We start from the raw sequence: 16,659 nt of genomic DNA, 5'->3' as shown, positions 1-16,659 counted from the left end.
TTTCCTTGAACGCTCTGAAATGGCAATTTTTCTAAGTTCAATTGCCTGAAGGCAAGAGCCCTCCAGCTTGTAAACTGCCTAACCAGCTGCAATAGAGCTACAGGATCTAGCTTTAGGAGTTTTTTCCTCTTTCTCTCTGTCTTTGTATTCAGGAGGCTCTCTGGATTCCTTCTTCCTTCGCGCTAGTCTCACATGAGGTGTCACAGCACTGCTCCTCCTGGGCACTGCTCTACCAGACTGAATCTCTTCCAAAGGTTAGAACCGGGACTGTCCTTGGCTTCCTTTTCCTGTCCTCAGACTGGAACAGGGACTGTCCTGGGGCTGCCCTGGACTGTTTTTCTCATGCTAGAATCACTGGCCTATGGAACCTCCTTTGCTAGGCATCCCATCAGTCCATCTTCCACAGCATCAGCTGTGGGAAGCCAGGCTCAATTTGTTTGCTTTCTCTAGGGACTTTGGTTGCCTACACAACTTCTGTGACTCACTGGTTCAGGAATTGGTGATCTCATTGGCTTACAGTATGTCACATGTTGCTGAGACTAACCAGCCAAGAGACTGCCTTCTCAATGCAGTATTCTGTGTGTTAAGAAGCCAAGTGCTAGATTTCACTGCACAGTTTTAATGCACAGATTAAGATTTTTTTAAACTCCTGATGCAGTAAACTAATGCTCTGCTAATGCATCGGGAGTTAAAAAAGAGCATGAACTGGAAAATGTGTATTCAGTACAGGTCGAATGCACATTTAAGCTGGGGGGAGTGTGAGATGTGGCAGTGGCCTGACAGGCAAAAGGTTTCAGATGATAGGTGACTATGTTGGATTTAGAGAAAAATCACCCACAGGAAGAAGGGAAAAACCTTTCTCTGTATTAAAATCCCTAGGAAATTGTGCTGCATGAGAAAGATGCTGTCTCCAACTAAACAAAAATGCACTTATGTGAGAAGTTGCAGTGCTCTTTAACATTAGGGTCATTGTACTACAGGGTTAGTGTTAATAGTGCTGCTGGTAGATGGAGGAGTGGGGATGAGAGAGATCAGGGCCAGAGAGCAGGAGGAAAGTGCTAGTGGGCCACTGAGTTGGGGCCATTCTCTGCACCCTGTTTGAAGTCTGTAGGCTTGCATAACATCTGTAAAGTAGTAGGTAGGTTTCTGCCGCCACCTGTTATGAATGACTACAGTCTTGCCCATCGTTGAGGCTGAGCTCAATTGCTGTGTCTGGCGCGCCCTGATTTTCCAGCTCTGGAAAATTTGCTCCACCTTTGACCAGGAATAAATATTCCAGAGCTAAGAAAAACTTGGGTTAGGCTACCGCACCTCTCTACATCGAGGTGTACTGCTTAATGCTGTCATTTGCATTGGATCTCCATGTGAGGGCATGTGAAACTCCTTCTTGCATTGGCAGTAATGTTTGTGTGCACAAAAGTTTCTATTGAACATTCCTTTTTGCATCAGCCTGCGAGTTCCTGATGTGCATTACTTCTGTTACCTGTGTGCAGTCGGATGGCATTCTCAGTCCCACTGTCACAATCCAGTTCTCTGACTGAACAGTTTTCTCAGCCAAAAGAGAAGGAGGTAAGTGCTAGATCATGCCCTATCTCCAGGTAGAAACCCCACTTTTGATTGTACTCTTAGGTATGGAGTGTTGCTCCACCCCTGCCCAAACTCTGAATAAAGGCAAACTCATGGAAGCAGAGCACAAGTTTAGAACACTGTCACATATTCATTCTATGTATTACTTTGGTAACATTAAAATTGTCATACCATTTAAGTTATCTGAATCTGAGTAAATATATTTAGGTCTAAGGGTTGACAGAGGCAAACAAAAGATATATATGTTTGGATAAATAAGTCTTTGTGGGTATGTCAGTGACAACACTTAAGGAGTGTCTATATTGGATTTTTTCCTTTCTTGCATACATTTCAAACATTCTTTTTGAATTTTCCATATTATTTTTTGCTCAATACGTCCTGAATATCTACTCTTCCAAATGGTACTATTCAGGTTTCTTCTGATATTTACCTTCCAACGGCCAAAAATAATGTTTCACATCCAATTTATTTCATTTCAGTTTAGCAATAATAAAAATACTGCAAATAGGTTTGTTGCTTAGAATAAGTGACAGATTTCTTTATTTTAACAATAATGTTGTTATGCAGAAGGCAGATGTTTTCATTTGTAATACAGAACTGTGATGGGTTACAAATGGTGAGAAAGGTTTCCTCAAGTGCACTGTGTGTAACGGTTTCTATAGCTATAGTTTGATGTCTGTCATCTTTCACCTTAATGAAAATAATGCAGTTTGCTGGCGATTATAGACTCCTATTGATTTCCAATTTTCAGCAGACATGCTCAAGTCCCTTGGGCTGTTAGAGCTGGTAGAATCTCCTCAGTCTTGCAGTAAAGAAACAATGTGATAATATAATTGGCAGAGTGTAGCTATATGATGCTCCAGCTCTTCTTTCAAATCAGTTCTTTACTGCAATATCATGACATCAGATTTTTTTTCTTGGTGCTAATGGCTTCCAATGAAGTTCCTAATGACCAGACTATCAGACTACATTGTTTCAGATATCTCTTTTTTTACTTTTTCAAGTTAATATAAATATTAAGCAAAGTCAATTTAATGAACACATAGAAACTATAAAATAAAAGTAGGTAGACTGGTTAGAATTATATTCAGTTACCTGTTGATCATCCTTGGGTCAATTGGGAAAAATCTAAGTTAACTGTAGTTTAGTTGTGATTTCTAATTTTGCCCTGATGCACCAATCTGGGATTACATAGAATCACAAAACATACTTACTTCACTGTTAAATGATGACAGCTTCTTGGAACCTGCTGAAAAAAGTCACAAGCAAGGTAGAGATATTTAGGAAACTTATCTGGCTATACTAAACTTATTCTGGCATTCTGGGGTATGAGGGTAGAACAGAAAGGGACAGAGAAAAGCTGTATATATAAAGAGAGAAAAATACAAAAAACAGGGTAACTACACAAATATAGCGTCTACTATTTTTTTTTGTTTCAATATTTTTTATTGATATTTTTAGACAAAGGCAATGACATACAGTAATTTACACAGCCATAAGAAAGAAAGCCATGAACGTTGTACATCCCGTACACTGCATTAATAAAAAGTAAATAAACAATGCCTTTGTATGAACTATAGAGGAGGAAAAAAAATAGGAGAGAGAGTGGAAGGAGAAAGGAAGAACAGAAAAGGGGACTGAGAAGAGGGCTGCATTACAACAATGAAGCGGAAAATACAGAGGAAGGCCCAAAGAGTAAGAGGGAGAAGAAAAAGGAGAGCATTAAAGAGGGAAGGGAAGGATAGAGAAAGAAGAACAAAGATCATCAAAATGGGTGGCTAATCCTTAAGCTCAGCTACAGAGGGACCAGAACTCATAAGAAGTTACAAGATGTGTACAAAGAAAACCATTCATTCTAATTGCTTTGAGAACAAGTAGTCGTGTAGTGGTTTCCACACCCTACTCCAAGACGTCAGTCTATTATATTTAATAGCTGCCGCTTGTTCATATTTGCTATATAGGCAAACAAAGTTCCACCATAGATGTTCTGACAGCATTTCACTATGGGGTAGATTTTTAAAAACTGCGCGATCGCGTACTTTTGTTTGCGCAGCGGGCACAAACAAAAGTACGCTGGATTTTATAAGATACGCGCATAGCCGCGCGTATCCTCTAAAATCCTGGATCGGCGCGCGCAAGGCTGCCGATTTTGGGCAGCCGGTGCGCGCCGAGCCGCGCAGCCTGCCTCCGTTCCCTCCGAGGCCGCTCCGAAATCGGAGCGGCCTCGGAGGGAACTCTCTTTCGCCCTCACCTTCCCCTCCCTTACTTTACCTAACCCACCCCCCCCGCGGCCCTATCTAAACCCCCCCTACCTTTATCCATGGATTTATGCCTCCCGGAGGGAGACGTAAATCCACGCGCGCCAGCGGGCTGCTGGTGCGCCGAGACGCAACCCGGGGGTGGTTCCGGAGGGCGTTGCCACGCCCCCAGAACACCCCGGCCCGAAACCACGCCCCCGGGCCCACCCCCGAAACGCCGCGTCCCGCCCCCAAAACGCTGCGTCGTTCGGTCCCGCCCCGACACGCCTCCGACACGCCCCCGTCCAAAAACCCCAGGACCTACGCGCGTCCCGGGGTTCTGTGCGCGCCGGCAGCCTATGGAAAATAGGCGCGCCGGCGCGCAAGGCCCTGCTCGCGTAAATCCGGGCGGATTTTCGCGAGCAGGGCTTTGAAAATCCGCCCGTATGTTTCTAGTTGGATAAAATATTATGTATGGCCACTGCTAACAAAAAGTCTAATAATTTGCAGGAAGGAACTGACAGATTAAGTGATGGGTCAGCTCCTTTAAGGATGATTATAGAGTAAGTGATGGGTTGCGAGAGGTCCAAGATAGAGAATATAGAACCCCATACATACTTCCAAAAAGAAAGGACAAAAGGACAATAAAAAAGCATATGAGAGAGGGTGCCAGTGCCCATATGGCAACACTAACACTGAGGAGAGGCAAGTAAACCTGCACAATGTAACTTCCAAGGGGTCCAAACAGCCCTGTGCATCACAAAAAAGGCTGTTTGTGTAAGACTGGAAGAAAGTGAAATGCGAGTAGACACCTTCCAAACATATAACCATGTCTTTGGAGATAATGTACAATTGAGCTCTGAGGACCACATGGAATATAACCCATGAAGAGAGTGAGACTTTGTGGAGACAGATTGTAGAAGTTTATAAAAATGAGACGCTAAGTGTCCTAATGTTCCATATGCATGATAAATTTTTAGGAGTGGAGGGGACTGCCAGATGGAGGAGGTAATATTGGGTGAATCGAGCAGCACATGTCTAAGTTGTAACCAAGCATAATATTGTGAAGGCGGAAGTGAGAAACGTTGCTGCAGTTTATTGAAGGGGAGCATAGAATTGTCCTGCCAAATGCTATGAATGAACCAAATACCATGGGATTGCCATATTGGCCATCGGATAGGATGACCAGCGATGCAAATATGGGGGTTATCCCAAATTGGAGCATGAGAAGACAATATCCAGGGGTTGGTATCTGGATATATTATCTTGTCAATGGCTTGAAAGACCTTATGAGAGGCTCAGAGAATAGGATTTAGAGTATGCGTACGATTTATAGAAACAGCAGGGAAGAATGTAATTGGATAAGGACAAATTAGCTGAAGTTCTAAGGAGAGCCATCGGGGAATATCAAAAGGGGAAGGATGTTCTATAAAAAAATGGTTTCCTTGCTGCAACATAAAAGCTTGGTGATAATTATGAAAATCTGGGAAATTAAGTCCTCCATCTACAGCAGGTCGTTTTAATTTAGATAAAGCTATTCTAGGAGATTTATTTTTCTATAAGAACCGAACCAGTAAACGCTCAACATGGGTATAGAAGTCTGAAGCAAAAAAAATTGGGATCATGGAAAGTAAATAGGTTATTTTAGGGGTGAGGACCATCTTGATGTTGTCCAAGCGACCCCACCAAGAAAGGTGGACAGGGGACCAATGAAGTGAGACATCTCATATCTGTTGTAATATTTATACTTCACAGTTGCTTATCGTGATTTCAATATCAGAGTAAAAATACACACCCAGATATTTAAGTCTTTTAGAGATTGTTTGAATAGGGAGGGCAGAGAAATCCACATTAGCCCCTAACATATTAAGAGGAAGCATCTCTGTCTTATGCCAGTTTACTTTATAGCCACAAACATTAGAGTATTCAGAGATGAGCTGGAAAAGAGAAGGGATAGAGAATTCAGGGTTAATGAGAAATAAAAGGACATCATCAGCATAAGCTGACAGTTTATATGACTCATTATTGACTGTGAAGCCTTAAATTGTTGCTGAAAGTCTAATTTTCATAAGTAATTGTTCCAAAGCCAGATTAAATAAAAGGGGGGAAAGAGGGCAGCCTTGCCTTGTATCTTGACACAAATGGAAGCGAGGGGATACTCTACTATTTATGTAAAGGTACGCAGATGGGGAATTGTAAAGAAACCGAATCCATGAGATAAAGACAGGACCCAACCCAAACCACTGGAGGGTAGCCAATAGAAACGACCATTCTACCCTGTCGAAAGCCTTTTCAGCATCAAGAGAGACGGCCATTTCTGGTGTAGGCAAAGTGGAGACAAGAGCTTGGATATGTATGAAGAGACGGGTATTGTTGGCTATTAAACGATTTTTAATGAAACCAGATTGGTGTGGGTATATGAGGGAGTGTAAAAGTAAAGAGAGCCATGTAGCTAAGATTTTGGTGAAAAGTTTGTAATTGGTGTTCAAGAGGGAAATAGGCCGATAATTAGATACCATAGTTGCATCTCTACCTTGCTTTGGGAGCACCACTATGCAAGCATCAGAGAAATTATTGGGACAACAATCAGATGTAAGTAGTGAAGAATAATAATCATGTACATGTAAAACAATGTCTTTATGAAAAGCTTGAAAAAAGTCCATGGTGAAACCATCAGGTCCAGGTGCTTTGCCACAGGATAATGAATTAATAGCCGATTCTATCTCTGAAAGCGTTATAGGGGCATCAAGTGTGGAAGCTTGCTGAGCAGTTAGTTCCGGGTGAGGAATAGAAGAAAGAAAATTATTAATTTCTCCCACAGATGCTGTTGATTCAGACTGATAGAGATGAGCATAAAAGTCGCTAAAAGCTTGTAAAATGTCTTCATCCTTCGTTAACGGTTGGTTCTTTGCAGACTGGATAGTAGTAATGCATTTTTTCTCCTCTCACTTCTTGAGATAGTTAGCTAACAGCTTACCACACTTGTTATTTTCAGCATAGTAAGAAGTGTTGGTACGGAACATTCCAAGCTTTACTTGTGAGCTCAGTTGTAAATTATATTGATATCGGGCTCGTAATAGATTAGTAAGTGAGGATGCAGAAGGAGAGGCGATATGAGCCTTTTCCAATATGGAAACCTCCTCTTGTAGTTTTAAAGTGTGAGCCTTTTGAGCCGTGCAAGAGCGAACAGTATAGCTAAGAATGTCTCCTTGTATGGTCTCTTTGAAGGCTTCCCAAAGAGTGGAAGAAGAAACTTCAGTTGAATCATTAAGCTGGAAATATTCATTAATTTTTCCACGTAAGAAGGTCATGAAAGCATCGTCCGCCAACAGGGTGGAGTTGAAATGCCACTGTCGATCTATTTTCTGTGGGGATGCTAGTTCCAGTTGCAGGGTGACAGCAACATGGTCAGAGACAAGGATCGGACAAATAAATGCTGAATGTACTGTTGGGAGTAATGAACTTGAGATAAAAAAATAGTCAATTCTGGAGTATGAAGTGTGGGGGAATGAAAAAAAGGTATAATCTTTAGTCATCGGGTGTGATAATCTCCAAGGGTCTGCCAAGCTGCAAGATTCCATGAGATGTTGAAGTGTCACACAAGATTTAGAGATGTGAGGGCGAATAGTCGTTTTTTTGTCCAAAAAAGGATCGAGAGGTTGATTGAAGTCACCTCCAATAATACATGAAGTAGAACTAAGCGAAAGCATAGTGGAGAATATTGTTTGAAAGAAAGTGGGGTCATCTGCATTCAGAGCATAGACATTTAGCATGGTATAGATTGATTGTGCGATGAGGACTTGTGCTAATATCCAGCGACCTTCTGGATCAGAAGACAGACAAAATCTGGGCATCCAAATTCTTGTGAAGTAAAATAGCTACACGTTTTTTTTGACATGCAGGAGCAAAGATAACCTGACCGACCCACTGCTGTTTTAATTTGGCGGATTCCGCAGCGGTAAGGTATGTCTCCTGTAAATAAGCGACGTCCGCACGGAGAGACTGCAAATATGTTAGAATCTTCTTTCTCTTGATAGTAATTGTAGTCGCCATGAGTATCTGTTTGTATGTTTGAATGAATGGTGAGGATTCATATTGAATGTGAAAAGTTTTTGCTGACTCGATGGAAATCGGGAGAGAATGCTAGCCAGCCAGGATCACCATGGAAAATTAAGGAGAGAGAAAAAGTAGAGACAGAGAAAGAGGCTCACTATAATTCAGGTGAACCTTTCCATGAGCAAATAAGAAGCCATCCAAGGCTGAAAAAATGCAAAACAAAAAAGAGCCGCCTGTCAGGACTAGGCTGCCTTTCCATCTTCAACGCCCGACACTAGAAAAAAAAAAAGACATCTTGAACCCTTTAAAAAAAATAAAGTCCAGAATGTGAGAAAAATAAACGATGAAGCATCATGCCCGGATAGAGCTTCCCATTTGAACTCACAGTCCAGCGAGATACTATAGAGGAAATACTCCCTCTAGTATATTATTGTACATAATCTATACTTGTATTTAACTATGTTCTTGCATTTACCTATTTGTACAGCATATCCTTGGTTTCCCTCATCCTCCAACCCCCCTTCCCCTCGCCCCTTCCCCTCCCCAGTTCTATTATCAGTTTCATTGTAAAGCCCTGTTGGCTACCTTTTGTTCCATGGAAACTGATGTGATGTTTTCTTAACGAATGTCGGTATACAAAAAACTTTAAATACATAAATAATAAATAAATAAATGTCAACCATAGAACTCGCAGGTATTTCAAGTAATCATGCCATCAGGCTCAGCCACAGCTAATAAAAATTCTGATAATTTTTCTGGTAGCTGAAACATTTGTGTGCGGTTTTTATATGTAACCTTCATGTGCGCCGGGTATAGTAGTCCATACTGGGCCCCCAGAGCTCGCAGTTTGGGGCGAAGAGCCAGAAAAGCTTTCTGTTTCAAAGCTGTAGCTTTGGCAAAGTCAGGGACTATAATGATTGTACGGCCCTGATATTGAATGGGGGAGCTACTTCTAGCAGCCGCCAGGATTTCAGTGACTTGGGGGTACCGAAGGACCATGAATATTAAGGGCCTCGGATATTGGGAAGTGCGCTGCTGCCTGGAAGGCACCCGATGGGCCCTCTCTATTTCAAATGGGTGGGTAAACTTTACCTTTAGGCAATTTGGAATCATCTGTGTTAAAAAGGCAATCACATCCGTTCCTTCTGCGCCTTCTGGAATTCCAAGGATTCTCAAATTATTTCTGTGATTGCGATTGGAAAGGTCCTTGATTGCATTTTGTAGCTGTGCCATATCATTATTGAGCTTAGGAATGGCCGCCACTGAAATGAGAAGGGAGGAAGTTTGAGACACTGCCGACGATTCGCTGCTGGCCCTGCCCCCTAAGCGCGCATGCAGGGGCTCTAGATTTAAAGGGGCCAGTGTGGGAAAACTGAAGACAGCCTCTTGATGATGTCAGACACTGCTGGGTTATTTAAACCTGGCAGTCACAGCTAAACCTCGCCTTGCAACGAGGTTCACTCTTTGGAGTAGGTAGTTGTGCTTCCTGCTTCCCGGTCCCTGCTTGTTCCTGATGTCTGATTCCTGGCTCCTGACCTTGCTTCGTTCTTCGACTCCGGCTTCAGCTTCCGATCCTGGTTTTGGCATCCGACATCTGATTCCTGGCTCCTGACCTTGCTTCGTTCTTCGACTCCGGCTTCAGCTTCCGTCCCTGGCTTTGGCATTCGACATCTGACTTCTGGCTCCTGACCTTGGCTTGTTCTGGACTTCGGCTTCGTCTCTCTCCAATGCCAAAGATACTTCTTCTTCACCCGCCCGGAGGTTTCTCCTAAGGCCCAGCAGCTCGGGTCCTTACGGGCTCATCCTGGGGGGACCGCGGACTTCCAAGGGTGAAGTCTCTCCTGACCTCCTGGGCGCCATCTCATTGTCAGATACCTTGGCAGGCTGCTTTTCTGATACTTGGTCGCATAGTATCCGCCTAAGACCAAGAGGCCCGGGTCCCTACGGGCTCCTCCTGGGGGGACCTCGGGCTTCCAGTGGTGAAGCCCTCTTTGAAGTCTCTCCTCAGCGCCACCTCCCAGCTGCGACGCCCACTGTGGGGTTCCACAGCACTACACCTGCCGTCTCAGCCGGCCCAAGTGTCCACGATTCTAACACAAGTAGTATCAGAAGGCAGCCTTATTGCTCAATTATTTATTGGTTCAGGTATTCACAAAACTAATAAAGTTTCTTTAACAATCACCTAAAAAACTTATTGAAAAAAAATCACCAAAAAGTTTTTACTATCTTGTTTGTTCCATTATTGTTACATAACTGCTGTGATGTTTTGTGGAAAGACATAATGTACTGCAGACATTGCAAGGCGAGAGGCAGTGGATTAGATCTGCGCATTTTCTTCTGATACTGTGTTCAGCTAACTAATGAAGATATTTGGTTAAAATATTAGACACTCTATTTCTGTAGTTCCTCTCTTTTTTATATTTTTACCTTGGCATAGAGAAGTTTTGCTTTATTTTTACAGTTTATATAAAGAAAGAGACTTTTTTTTAATTGTAGAATTATTTTTAACAGGTATCCAAACTTTTCGGAAGATTATTGACATAAGAGAAACTGAACAACATATTAATTGTTTGAATATAGACACAGAGGGCAGAAAATCAATGTTAAAATCTAAGTTCCACTGTACAACTGATCATTATAAACACTTTAGGACCTCAGTGCTGTAGCTATTAGCTCCATCTTCTCCAGTTGTCTCATGTGTACTCATTTACTCCTCCACTTGTTCTGGTACCAGATGAGTCAACCTAATTTTTACTTAATAAACTAATGATAATCCTCATCTGGTCTAGACTCCTTGTTTTGACTAAGAGAGAGTTTGGAGACAGATTATAGTGTACAACACACCAGGTCTCAGAGATTCCAATAATATCTACCTCTTCATCTAGTGCTAGGGATGTACAGGGATAAAAAATTTAATTTTCGGGTTTGTTTTTGAGAAGTTTTTTCCCATGAATTTTGGTTTGTGTCATGTGAAAAAAAAAATCAAACATTTTAAAAAACAAAAAAGAAAATGAGACCTCCCAAGGTTTCTCGGCCCCACTAGCCATCCCTCTCACCTGGCAAAATGCTGGGGCTGGGATCCCACTGGCCCCCACTTACCCAGTCCAGTGGGGATCCACCTGCAAGGCCTAGGCCCAGGCTGAAGCCTCGGCCTTGCATAGGCTAAGGATGTGGTAGATCTCATGACCTCAGCCTTGGCAAATGCAAGGCCCCAGCATTGGTCCTGGGTCTGGGTTGAGATCCTGGCATTGGAAACTGGGCTGGGTGCGGCATCGAGCCTGGACCTGCTTCCTGGCCTAGGCCCAGGCCCAGATATTGGGACCCGGCCTCTGGGCCAGGTCCTGGCATTGGGCCTGAGTCTGGGTTGAGGCCTTAGCATTGGTACCCGGCCTGGTGACTTTTTTGGATAACCAACTTATCAAGTAAGAGATATTTTTCAGAAGGCTCTGTTCTCAGCCACAGCCCAGCTTTGTCCTGGGCCTAGGCTGAGACTCCAGCATCATGCTCAGGCCTAGGCTGAGGCCCCTGCCTATTCCCGATGCATTCTTTTTAAACTAATGCAATGCTCTATTCTTAGGGCTACCAGATTCAACTATTTTTCCATTACAACTAATACAGAATTCTGCAGCTCGGATTTTATCAGGTTCTACTCGCAGATCACATATTACTCCTGTTCTTTTCTCTTTTCACTGGTTACCAGTTAAATACAGAATCCATTACAAAGTACTGACTATCATTCACGCACTTATCTATAATACAACTTCAACCTGGCTCTGTTCTAACCTTCGTATTTACAAACCAACCAGACAACTCAGATCACTCTCCAAGAACCTTCTAGATATACCCTCTGTTAAGCTGGCTAGACTGGAAATAACTAGGAAAAGGGCGTTTTCAGTAGCTGGCCCTATTCTTTGGAATTCACTCCCTGACTCTCTTCAGCTTAACTCTTCTGCACAACAATTCAGAAAAATGTTAAAAACTTATCTATTTCAGCAAGCCTTTAGTTCACTGACTACTTCTTAATTTCCCATACACTAAGTTCAGGTTTTTTGTTTTGTCTTTTTTGTTTTGTTTTCCTTTTTTGTTTTGTTTATTTAGATAGGCTTCTATTATATTTTATTTATGTTATGTTGTATATTATCTGATGCCTTGAATTTTATGTATGTTTTTATTGTGAACCGTTTTGATTAATTCTTTGAATTGTAAAAGCGGTATACAAACATTTTTAAATAAAATAATAAAAAAAAAGGTTTATTTCGGCCCCCCCAAATGAAATGAATTGACCTTATTTGTTGCATTTTGCGCATCTTTTAAAAAAAATGTACATCCCTATCCAGTGCTATACAATCTAACTCTCATCTAATTTTTTAGACTTCTAGCATTAGCATACAGACATTTAAAGTATGTTTTTTATTTTTATTAACAACCTTGTGAGGCAGTGCCCCTAGTGTTCCTCTATTTACCTGTGCAGGACCAGAGAGCTTTTCTGAAAATGCTACTCTAGAAGTTCTGGATTTCAAATTTCTAACTAAAAACCTAAATTTGTCTTCCAGAACCTCCCTCTTGCACTTTCCAATGTCATTGGTATCCGCATGTGCCAAGACAGACGGCTCTTCCCTAGCACTATCTAAAATCCTATCTACGTGACTCATATAGTCTGCCAACTTTGCACCAGACAGGCAAGTTTACCAAGCGATCTTCATGTTCACCATTCACCCAGCTATCTAGCTTCCTAATAATTAAATCACTAATTACACTGGCCATCCTAATCCTCCCCTCCTGGGCACGTGTCCCTGGAGACATATCCTTGAGGGCAGGTCCTAGCTAATAGATTGCTTTCTTCCTCATTAAGGTGTTGCTCTCCTTCCATGTGCCCTTTCTCCTCTAAGGCAGCCTAGGAACTGCCAGATAGGAGGTAGAACTTCTCTACTATGTCCTTGAAAGTCTTTTCTATATACCTCTCTGTCTACCCTAGGCTCTTCCAGGTCTTCCATTCTAGCCTCCAGAGATCAGACTTGTTCTCTGAGACCTAGGAGCGCTTTGCACCTATACACACATACAACCTCTCGCCAGCTAGGAGATAATCATACATGTGGCACTTAGTGCAAAAGACTGGAAAGCTGCCCTCTCACTGCTGGATTGCTATCTGCATCTTAATTTTGTTGATTTGTTATCAACTTTACATTTCTAAGGGAGTAGAGATGTAAAGCTAATCTAAAGTACTTTTAGCCTATTGATTTATTTTATACTTGTCTGTCAATGACCTTCAATACACTACAATTAATCTACTTTTATCTTCCTATGTACTCACCTTATTGACTTTGTTTTATATTAAGTTCCTTCTGAATTAAACCTGTAGCAAATTTCAGTAAAGAGTTGTGAGGTACACATGCCATTAAGGCTCTGAAAGCTGGGGCTGTGGAGATCGAAGCCTGGATCACTAGCGATGATTTATGGAGTCCTTGCCTAGGGGCTGCTGGGCAGGATATGTAGATGAGCCTTCCAGTCCTCTTGTACTGCAAGGGATGTGGGGCCTCTGGAAGCTGGGGCTGTGGAGATCAAAGCCTGGATCATTTGCGGTGACCTCTGGAGTCCTTGCTCGGGGGCTGCTGTACAGGATAAGCAGATGAGCCATCTGGTCCTTTTCTGCTGCATTAAATGTTAATCGTCTATGGTTCTTCTTTTTAATCCTCTGCTAAACAAACTATTTTATGCTCTGTTAAACAATCTCTCTTATTATAGTTCTAGATATCAAAAACTAAAACAGTGAAGTCAACACTTATCTCAACTTGAAGTGTAAAGGATACTCTGTACCATTGCCTAAAAGGCACTCATGGGTACAGAACCTGACTCCGATGATGTTTCAGCACTATGTGCCTGCCTCAGGGGATTATTAAAATTTATCTGCAATACAGAAACAATAAAAATATATGTTATAAGATGTATGCTTTATAAAATTATAAATTGGCATCAAAAAATAAACTTTGTAATCAGACAAAGCATCTCATGTAGCAGCCTAAACTCCTCTGTATCTTATAGATTTCAAGAGATAAATCACATGATTGGACTATCAAATCATAAATTGATTTACAGTGACCTAAAAAAACAGGAATCAAATCATATCACATCAAAAGGCACCAATAACATTCCAGAAACTAGACATGTACAGTCAACCTCTTTAATCTGTGTGGTTTAACAGAATTCAACCTGAAGATCCAAAATTGATCTCTATGTAATAGCCACAGATTATAATCATCATCCCGTTTATTCTCTAGCAGTTTTTCAAGTCTTTTAAACTTCATATCTTCAAACATGTGTTTAAAAAGTAAATAATGTGATGCCAAAGGAGTTTCACTCCTTTCACACCATATGCATGGCTGATGCTCTATCTTTCTGTTAGGAAGCGCTAGGAGAGAGGTTCCACTTTCCAGGGGTTTGTGTGTTCTTGGACCACGACTCGACCCCAGAGGAACTCTGAAGAGGTGCCGTGGCAGGCGAGGCATGCCCGAGCATGGGCTGGACAGGAGCGAGGCTGGACTGGAGACAAGGATGGCTGAAGATACTGACCCTCCTCGGGACCTGCACGCTTCAGGAAGACCATCAACGTAATGGTGGTCTTATGAACAGTCCTCTGACCATTCCAAGCCCTTTTGGACCTGCCGCTGGGTAATGGAAAGAAGCGGCAGGCTGGATGGAGGCCAGGGCAATGAAGACCGGAACATGGAGATATGGACGAAGACTCAGGAATGAGGTACTTGGATGCATAGACGAAGACTCAGGAACGAAGTACTTCGATGCACAAGGTATTCAGAAGACTCAAGCTAGGTTCAAGGTATTCAGGAGAGTCAAGCAAAGTTCAAGGTATTCAGGAGAGTCACATAAAGTACTGTTTTGAGACTACAACGCAGCGCGCCCTACACAGCCCACCCACGGGGCTGGTCGTGGACCACGCTGGACTCGAAGAGCCTCTAGGCGAGATGTGGTGAGAAGAAGAGGAACACGTCTCAGAAGCTGTAGAGGCCTGTACCGGGGCGCGCCCTACACAGCCACCAGTGACTGGTCGTGGACCACGCTGGGACGGCACAAGTACTAGCAGAGTCTTTGGCATGGACGGAGCAAGCATAAGGGAATCCGTAGACCAGGGACAAGGATACAAGCGGAAGTCTCCCAGAGGCTTGTGCTGCAGAAGTGTAGAAGGCATTGTACCACGAGGCGCCCTACACAGCCTGCCCAAGGGACTGGTTGTGAACCACGACATGGCACGCCAAGAAGGGTAACAATGAGGAACCTGGGGTTCAGGACATCTGGACTGGAACACGGACTTCAGGAACAGGAGAAGAACATCATAGACACCAGGAACAGGAGACGAACATCTGGACTGGATCACGGATTGCAGGAACTGGAAGACAGACAGCAAGACTGACCATGGGTATCAGGAACAGCAGGCAGACATCTGGATTGGAACATGGACAACTGGACAAGACAAGGAGCTCCAAAGAAGAACAGGAAGCACAGGACCTTGAAGAAGAGCTGGAACAGGAACGACTCCTGGAGCGAAGGACAGGAAGATCCCAGGAGCGTCTAACTCCTTGTGAAGGCCAAGCTGGAATGAACGCTGGGCCCTTTTGTAGGGCTGAAGAGGCCAACCCCCAGGGAGGAGCCAGCAGGGGGCCACACCTGGCTGGCCCTTGAAGAGGAGGAGAGAGGTGCGCGCCCACGCCTATGGAGAGCTGGAGAAGGGAGAATGAAGTGAAGACTTGCTGGTGGCGTCCCCAGCCACGTGGAGAGCCCAGGATGGAGAAAGGCAGGCTGTGGAGCCGAAGGAAGGCAGGCTGTGGGAGCGGCTTCCAACCGCAAAGAAAGCAAGCAGGGAGAGCAGGAGGGCTGCAGGCACTGGCAGGGATGCCTTCCTTGCCGGGCGAGGACCCGGGCAGAAGCAGGCACTGGCAGGGACGGCTTCCCTGCCGGCTGAAGACCCCGGCATCGGTGAGGATGGCTCCCTGCCTTCTGAGGGCCCCGGAAGTGGCAGGAGCGGAAGCGGCTGTCCCAGCAGCATGGGAGGCTTCCGGTGACTCGGCCCTGCTGTGCAGGGCAAGAAGGAATGCGGCCTCCTTGCCGTGGAGGACTGCGTCGGTGGCGGACTGCCGCGCTGAAAACAGCTGGGGGACCGAGAGGCGAGTCAGCGGCCCGACTGGCCACAAAGGTAGGGAACCTGCCCGCGCTCCTCACGGGCAGTTCACAATACATTTGATGTCATAACCTATGTTTGGTTTTCTCGACATACACAAGAAAGCAGGTATACCAAATACTGACTGTAAATTAGGGATGTGAATCATTTTTCTGACGAATTAAAATATCGTATGATATTTCTTAATTCATCAAAAATTCGTGAATGATGAGAAACGATTGCATTTCCCCCGAATTTTCGTCAAAAATCGTTTTTACGATTAGTGCGCACTAACAAAAATAGCAAAATATAACAAAAAGTAAAAAAATTAACGGTTTTCGTTAGTGCACACTAACTCCCCATTACTCAGTCCTGCTTCCTAGTCTGTTTCCAAGTCTTTGGTTCCTGTTCCTAGTCTATGTCCTGCCTAAGTCTTCCACTGGTTCTAGTCTTTGGAGTCTTCCAAGTTCATGAGTCTGAGTACGAGTTCCTGAATATGAGTTCCTGAGTCTGAATCCTGAGTCCCTGAGTCCTGTCCCTGGTCTTCAAAGTTCTTGTTCCAGCTTCCGTCTTGTTCCAAGTCTTTGAGTCCAGTGCCTGTGCCACTATTGG

Source organism: Rhinatrema bivittatum, chromosome 10 (genome assembly GCF_901001135.1).
Source record: "Rhinatrema bivittatum chromosome 10, aRhiBiv1.1, whole genome shotgun sequence".
Lineage (NCBI taxonomy): Eukaryota > Metazoa > Chordata > Amphibia > Gymnophiona > Rhinatrematidae > Rhinatrema > Rhinatrema bivittatum.
Note: the sequence above shows the minus strand (reverse complement) of the source record.